The 8,544-nt window shown below is 43.4% G+C and overlaps 1 protein-coding gene across 4 annotated transcripts in view; it reads right to left on the reverse strand.

Moving 5' to 3' along the window:
* LOC105021564 (axin-2) overlaps positions 1-6,865 on the reverse strand; it is an 86,870-nt gene extending 80,005 nt beyond the window's left edge. For all 4 annotated transcript variants that reach the window (XM_034294286.1, XM_034294287.1, XM_034294285.1 and 1 more), the window contains exon 1: positions 5,078-6,865. The gene's annotated coding sequence lies outside the window, so the exon portion shown is untranslated. The remainder of the gene's footprint in view (positions 1-5,077) is intronic.
* Between the last annotated feature and the right edge of the window lie 1,679 nt (positions 6,866-8,544).

Genomic DNA, 8,544 nt, shown 5'->3' on the forward strand with positions numbered 1-8,544 from the left:
GCCATCACCATCCCCTCCTCCTCCATGCAGAGTCTGAACAACCCTTTGGTGATCAAGCCGCTTCCCAGTCTTGTTTTCCCTCTTTCGACATCTGCATGTTAACAACGGAGCCGCGCTGCGCGTAGTCACCCTAACCGCGCCGTCTTGGAGACCCGTCTGTGGTCGTTCTCCGTTTGACTGAAATGCAGAAGCATCCGCTTCATTCACCGTACCTCCACTGACAGTGTCTGGACAGCGCCAGTTCTCTCCGTACTGACAACTGATGGGCAATTAGCGTCGGAGAACATCCCCACCCACCGCCGTCTTTACATGCTAAATGAATTGGGCAGATGTCGGGACAGGCCCCCCTCCCCCGAAAAAAGAAATCAACCAACTCCTACTAGGTGTCCTGGTATCACTGTCATCCACTTACGTGGTCTTGTTATGACTCTGTCCCGGGGAGGAATGTAGACTTATTTTTCGGGTGTCTAAGTTCCCATCAGTTACCAGAATTTCTCCAGGGGCCCTGTTCTTTTCTGATCATGCTCGGGTTCCTTTAAACACAGTAATTTACGGGGACCCCAGCCCGAGATCAGAGGCCACCCTGTGGGTTAGTTGTTTGGGGGAACACGGGGTACAGTGCCTGAAGTTTGGGAATGAGAACAGCATGGCCTTTAATGGGGTAGACCTCTGGGTGGTCCAATCAACCTCAAGATGACATTTACTGACACATGTGTCCGTGGCAGTGGATGATAGTATGGGAAATGGCGGCGTGTTATGCGTCGTCCTCTGCAGATGGTTCAAATGTTGATTTATGCAGATGACAGCATTGCTTGACAACACGATGCAAAGTACAGAATTCCAAATTCCATTGGTTTTTCCAATGGGTTTGTGGCATTTTGACGGCTTCATCTGGGATTGTATTTCTAAGCCTTATGGGTTCCAAGTAAAAAAAAAGAGGTACAAATATGTAATTCCTCAAACCAGAGCCATTTTCCTTATCAGGAGGTTTGTGGTGTAACATTCAAACTCGTATTTAGTTGGGCTGCTAAAGTTAACAGATTAATATTGTCACCATTTGATGGGTTAAGGTCGACATTTCGGTTTTCAAGTGAAAGTAATTGAGAATCAGGAAACTAGGGTGTTAACATGGCAACACAATCTTGACTTTTCCAAATTTACTGAAAAGGAAAAACAGCATAGAAGAGTCTCGCATTGGCATGTTTGTTGTTGTAAACAACCCAACTTGTATGCGCACATTGCTCTGACACTTATAAGCGCAGAACACGTTTCAATGATGTTACCACCAGCTAACATCATTCAAAAGATACGCACCAGACTACCACAACTGTGTTTTTTCTTTCCATTGCAGATTTCTTTCAATTGCAATTTGAATCACATCACATGCGTTTGTATAATAGGCATAGAAAACAACATTGTTTACATACAGTTAGTCAACGTCTACACACACAATTGGGCGGCCCAAGATAAACTGATGGGATAGGCTAATCAAGATATGCTTCAAGGTACGGCGGAAGTAGTTAAATGTGTGCATGCACTACTGGATTACTGTAGAGTGTCAGCTAAATTATGTCAATCTAAAGAAAAGGTCTGTGTTGTGACATTCAATTTATTAGCCATTTTCTTGTTAACGTGGTGGCGCTAATACTAATATTTAGCCCATTATTTAAATCAAGTCTTCACGGACAGCTCGCGTCATCTCCCGACTCAAGGTCATAAGGTACTGGACATGCTGTGGAGTATACAGCTCACCACATCTGACCTCAGAATTCACAAACCCAGTGTTGCTAATCTCCATCATAAGACACCTCCGCATCATCCCCCTGGATGAGTTCTTAGTAAAACTCCTCGTTGTGACGTCACTGACCTGCTGCCCAGAGTTCAAATTGTTAAACACTCTTTGTTATGAAACATCAAAAGGGACTGGAGTTGGCTGCTTATGAACATTCATAGGCAAACCTATTGACCGCGTGGCAGCATAAAAACAGCGGAGCGAAAAGAAGGGTCATGAAATGTGAATGACAGTCCGTAAACATTTTCTTCAATGGAACAGCATTCACAGCATTAACGCGCTCAATAGGAGTATCAACCACTCTCCAAAATGCTTCTGCTTACAAAAGGGACTCATGAGCCTTGTGCAATTGCATCTCTGCTATGTTGTTCTCAATGTCAGGTATCCATTATTGGTGAATCCAAACATATTCATCTCAACATAACAGGCTGGACAGAGGTTGAATGGAGGTTGAAGCATGTTTTTCCTCCTGCCTTTGCCCCCGGCAACAGTGATTGCCATCTAAAATGACCAAAATATTGTAGTCCTGCAATCAGCTCAGACTGATGGCATTGGCCTTGGGGAACTTTGTCTAAATCCAACTTCCTATTATAACATTATTATCTCCTCTGACCAAATGGCCTCCAACCAGTTGGCCAACATGACCTTCTAATCCTCAGCCCTTATCCTTTTATGTTGTGTTTTGCTGTGCAGCTGAAGAGAATAGGCTTGGGAGAAACGCTTAAAGTGAGAAAGTATATAATGATGCTGAATAGAAGAAAAGAAAGTTGCATCCTTGCTCTGTCTTAGCAGCGGTGTGGCCTACTTCAACCTCTAAAACTTTTATGAGACAAGTGCTTGAGTTTACAGGAACTTCAGTCATGAAAAGTTATCAATAATATGACAGTTGTTAATGAGCACATTTTTTTAAGGGAAACCTATGACATACACTACCGTTCAAAAATGTGCGGTCACTTAGAAATGTCCCTGTCTTTGAAGAAAAGCACACTTTTTGGCCTTTAAAATAATATCAAATTGATCAGAACTACAGTGTAGACATTGTTAATGTGGTAGATGACTATTGTAGCAGGAAATGACTGATTTTCAATGGAATATCTGCATAGGCCCATTATCAGCAACCATCAGTCCTGTGTTCCAATGACACGTTGTGTTTGCTTATCCAAGTTAAACATTTTAAAAGACTATTTGATCATTAGAAAACCCTTTAGCAACTATGTTGTGCTGATTAAAGAATGGCAAAAAATCTTTAGAGCATCTGCAATAGTTCGATAACTGGCTCAAAATGGCCAGGGACATTTTCTTTCGCAACATTTCAGGCGACTCTGAGATGCTGGCCTTCTAGGCAGAGTTGAAAAGAAAAAGCCATATCTCAGACTGGCCAATAAATAGAAAATATTAAGATAGGCAAAAGAACACAGACATTGGATAGAGGAAGATTGGAAAAAAGTGTTATGGACAGACAAATCTGAGTTTGAGGTGTTCGGATCACAAAGAATATTTGTGAGATGCAGACCAAATGAAAAGACGCCATCTGTCAAGCATGGTGGAGGCAATGTGATGGTCTGGGTGTGCTTTGGTGGTGGTAAAGTAGGAAATTTGTGCAGGGTAAAAGGGATCTTGAAGAAAGAAGGCTATCACTCCATTGTGCAATGCCATGCCATATCCTGTGGATGGCACTTGATTGGAGTCAATTTCCTCCTACAAAAGGACAATGACCCAAAGCCCTATGCAAGAACTGTTTAGGGAAGAAGCAGTCAGCTGGTATTCTGTCTATGATGGAGTGGCCAACACAGTCCCTGGATCAGTACACTAAGATGAGCCCATAAAGCCAATCCAACTTGTGGGAGGTGATTCGGGAAGCATGGGGTGAAATCTCCTCAGATTACCTCAACCAATTGACAACTAGAATGCCAAAGGTCTACAAGGCTGTAATTGCTGCAAATGGAGGATTCTTTGACGAGAGTTTGAAGGACCCACTTATTATTTTGATTAAAATTCATTATTTCTAACATTGTCAATGATTATATTGTCTACTCATTTATATTTCCTATTTCCTATTGTTTTCATGAAAAAACTCCAATTGACCCCAAACCTTCCAACGGTAGAGTATGTGTATACTTTGCGACAATGCTCACCATACTCCCAACTCCAAAAGAGCCCTTTGACTATGGTTATAACCAGAATGCATTAGGATTAACAAGTGTGCATATGTTTATGTGTGTGTGTCAAATTATCCATTTCTGATTTATTGGTATAGGGATTATTTACCCTCACCCTCAACAGCGAACCACCTCAGCGGGAAACCACCGCCATTTGCCAAACTATTCAACAACACAACATATAAATAAATAAATAATAATATCCGCTGATATCCAACCGGGAGCCAATAAAGATGGTTTCTCCATGCTGACAACATCCATTTCATTTTAAGGTTTGATGAGTCAAACATCCACTGTTGGGGTCGGTTGGACAAATGGCTTCCAACAGAGACCCCGTGAGGGAGGAATTGGGGAAGAACGAGGGGAAAGGAGGAACATGAGGGGGGGTCGGGGACTAAACAGACCTGCTGAAGGAGAGAATAGCAAGTAATAATCGTCTCATGACCTGGTCCGTATACCAAACCCATATTAAATGGGTCGAAATGTGGGCAGCTGCGATTTGATGGGAAGAATACAAGGCACGTCTTGAAAGGACGATGACCACTATGGCTACCTGCAGTGCTGAGAGAGAAAAAGAGGGCGTCCCCTACTAATCGCTCCATCTTTTGCAGGGCTACCAGCAGTTCAGCTTTGGCTCAATCAATTTGGAAGCAAGCCCAAATACGAAAAGAATAGAAAAATGCAACCCAGGGTTCTGAATGAAAGGCCTAAATCATACTGCACTGGTAGTTTTCTGTTTGTTTGGCTTCCTGCCGTTTCGCAGATTAGCCTATTCTGCTACAGCTTAACGCCCTGCCGCGAAACCAATACATAAAGACTTGTGTAAAGTTGAAATGACATTTAATTCCTGTTTTATAAAAAAAAAATATAATCCGCTCGCATCTTTTAAACCACCTGCTGGAGTAACTATGAATTTGGGGAAGTACACCTGGAAAACACAAGCTACGAAATGTGCTTTCCGCCGATCCTATAAGAAACCTTCCCGCCAATTCTCACAGCAAATAAAAACAAATTCTTATATTTTCATCCAAGTTGATCATGGAAATAAAGAACCGACAATGCTTTATGACAATCGTATTGACAGAAATTATTGTTACAGCATTAGACACGACATTGGACCCCCTACCTGGCAACCCCTCTTCCTCGACCCCGGCTGAGCGGTTTTAGGGAACCACGGCGGCCCCTTTGACTGCCTCCCCCAAAATCGTCCATTTCGTCCGTAGGTGGTCCAGAATCGGGCTGTCCTTCTCGCCATTGTGCAACTGGAATAGGTGCGTCCTCTCCTGTTTCGTACACTGCAGTTGTAGACTCTACGATCTGATTGGGCAACGACGAGCGAGACTTCATCAGCAGAACATCCCTGTCGCCATGACAACTTGCCAATATCCCAACGATGGTGGAAGGGGCGGGCGAAAAGAAAAAATAAACATGGTTGCCTTCTTGACACAAAATGGAAGACATCAATACTAGTTTATATTCTACACGTTATCATTGCTTTATAGGTTGTTTCCTTTTCCCATCCTAATCTCTCTGGTCTGCGATATACAAGACTTACTAGGCCACTTCGCTGCTATGTCTGGTGCTGAAACCAACAGATGTCCCATCATGAGTTGTTTAGTCCAATGCCTCGCTCCCCAGGACACCCAATCGGCTTAAAATTATGTCTATAGTTATCATTATACGGTTCAATCACATGGTGAAAGCAAAGAAGGAATCCAAAACTCTTTTACTTAAAATTCAGTTCTCTCAGAGGACATTGTTGATCTTTCTTTTAATGCAAAGTGTTCCAATTGGTCGTATAATATCCATGAAACTAATATGGTTGCTGTATTTCTTTATAATAGAAACTGGAAAAAGTTCCTCCCAATTGCTCCTTTACCCTCACACCCCCCCAAACACAAATTGCTGTGCCCATGGTCGGATCCCCCAACCCCCCTACCCCCATGTCTTTAATAACTTGGAACAAGATTTCCGCTCAAGTGCAAAGCATTTTCGGTCACAATGCATCATTCTGATATCGAAGCGTAATAGATGGCGCTTTGAATGAAAACCACCGAAAAGAAAAGATGATAAAGAAATCCTGATTGAACCAAGCCAAGTAGCAAAACAAGCAGAAAAGCGAGAAGAAAAAAAAACGAAAAAAGAAGAAAGAAGAGAAGAGAAGAAAGCCTTCCGTTGTCGGCCACGCTATCCGCCACGCTATCCGCTGCACAAACAGATGTACATTTAGCGGGCGAGACACCTGCTGTGCAGCTAGCCTTACTGGTCCTCTTCAGACGGCTGGTTCCCAGGGTTCCTTTGCCCATTCCCCCTCCATGTCCCTCCACGCAGGAGACGATGACCTTGGACGCTCCCTGGGCTCTGGCACCCCTGCTAGGGCTGAATGGTGGTCCGGAACACAGGGCCTAGCCTGCACCGCTTTGATGCTAATCCCCCTACATTGTGCTAGCACAGCACCCTACCTGGCCCGCTAGCCTAGAGGGAGCACGGCGGCCATTGAAAGCAGGTGATGAATGAACGCGTAGCTGCAGGAAGTCTGGCTCCCCATGAAGCCCACACAGCATTGCAGGCCACAAAGCTGCTCAAAACAGTCACTTGCATTTTCCCTCAGTTTTGGTGGATTTCAGAAAAAAAAAAATTAAGACCTTCCCAGTAGCTCTTGTTGTTCTGGGCTTTTGGCAAATGCATGTTCTTCTCCAAATATGACGAGCAGGACCGGCGGTCAGGCTTTCGAAGAACGTAAACATGTCACCCGCCCATCGATATTGGTAAAGACACATGACTGCACACATCCCGAGCCCAAATGGACACACACACACACACACACACACGCATGCACGCACAAACCCACACGCAAGACAAGTGAATAAAGAAATCATAATGCCTGTAACCGTAGTAGCAGGCAAATATTGATTGACGGTGGTAAAGGACATGCATGGAAATCTTAAAGCGGTAGCTTCCTTTTTCCTCCCAACACGACCACCGCCCCACTGGTTTTGCGGCGCAAATGTGGAACCATGTTCTGCTAAGTCACTGAACTAACGCTAACCATGACCCTGTTGTCACATAACTGAATGGGCGTCCTGTATTGTCTGCGTGCATTCATGTAACATACAAAAAAAATTCTATGACTCCTTCAACTCTTTCCCGCGAACTTGCTAATGTTTTGGGGAAAGTTCACATGACACCATGGAAACCTAAAAAAAATCCAGTCTTTCAATAATGTTCCTTAGTCCTAACCAACAAAAGAGGAGTTTGATTGTGTTTGGAATTCATCGTAAAGAATAATAGCCTGCTCGTTCCGTTAGGATCTTCAGACACGGGGCTGGCGGTAAAACGAAATTCTGCCAATTCACATTTCGCTCAGTGACACAGAATTGTAAATCCGTCTCCAAATATATTTCAGCATCTGAAAAAAAAAAAAAGAAACGCGACGGAAAAAAGAAATGAAAACACAACCATCTCATTGTAACGTCACTGCGCTTGATGAGAGAAGAGAGAGCTGCTGGGTGCCAGACTCTTAAGGGGACCGAAGCCTGAATTCAATGCCTCTTGTCAGGGGGGCCTGATGTGATTATCGCCCCCTGCTAGGGCAAGGAATAGTGAAGTTGTCTGGAGTTGGCAAGGAGGCTCAAACGACACCGCGGGATGCCCCCTTGCCTGCCCCGATCCTGGAACACTTTTGTACGCAGCAGGGGAGGTGGGCCAGGGTGTGTGTGTGTGTGTGCGCAAGTGTGTGTGTGTCTGTTCCCCAATCTGTGAAATCATGGTGTCAGGTCAATGTCAAGGTGCTGCCAAATGTTGTTGGGACAAAGCCTTGTTATTGAGGACCTCAAGATGCTAATGAAATAATGATATTCACTTTTCACACATCGTAGACCTCCTTTCAAACCTGAAACCTGATTTATCATATATACTGTGTGAAATCCCTGTGGAATTTATATCACACATATCTTCAGAAAACAAACAGAAAGACAGACACCTTCAAGTAACTCTTCTAGACATAAATGTGTGGTTGATGAAGAAAGATACATGTTTAGTTTAATAACCAAATACTGTTAAACTAAATAATTGTATCTTTTTCTATAATTATAAAATGAACACTTGAATGCAACCCCCTGACGTATGGACTTTAATGCACATATAATTCAAATATCATTTCATTCAAATTCAAGTGAATGGAAATGTGTCAGAACACAGGAGAAAGCTTCCATTTTGAATAGAATGCAGAACTGCGTTTCTAATGTCAATAACACGGGACGTAAACACTAACAGCCATCAGAATCCTTTTCTTTTCTTTCAAAAAGCCTTTCCCCTTCAGAGTTTGACATAAAATGGCTAGTAATAAACCAGGAAACACTACAACAATAAAGCTTAAAATCAAGTATGAAATCAAGTATGAAATCAAGCAAACTCGTAACAATTATTGACTGACATAGGATCTATGAGACCCAGGGTTATTTCACCCAGCTCTTCAGCCATCCCACAACCACTGTGTGATGTGGATCGACTAGATAGATGTGGTGCCTTTTAGCTTCCGGGCCATTTCAGACGTGTCAGCTGATACCGCATCCTCTCCGTGCTGCAGTCGCC

This window comes from Esox lucius, chromosome 9 (assembly GCF_011004845.1).
Source record: "Esox lucius isolate fEsoLuc1 chromosome 9, fEsoLuc1.pri, whole genome shotgun sequence".
Classification (NCBI taxonomy): Eukaryota; Metazoa; Chordata; class Actinopteri; order Esociformes; family Esocidae; genus Esox; species Esox lucius.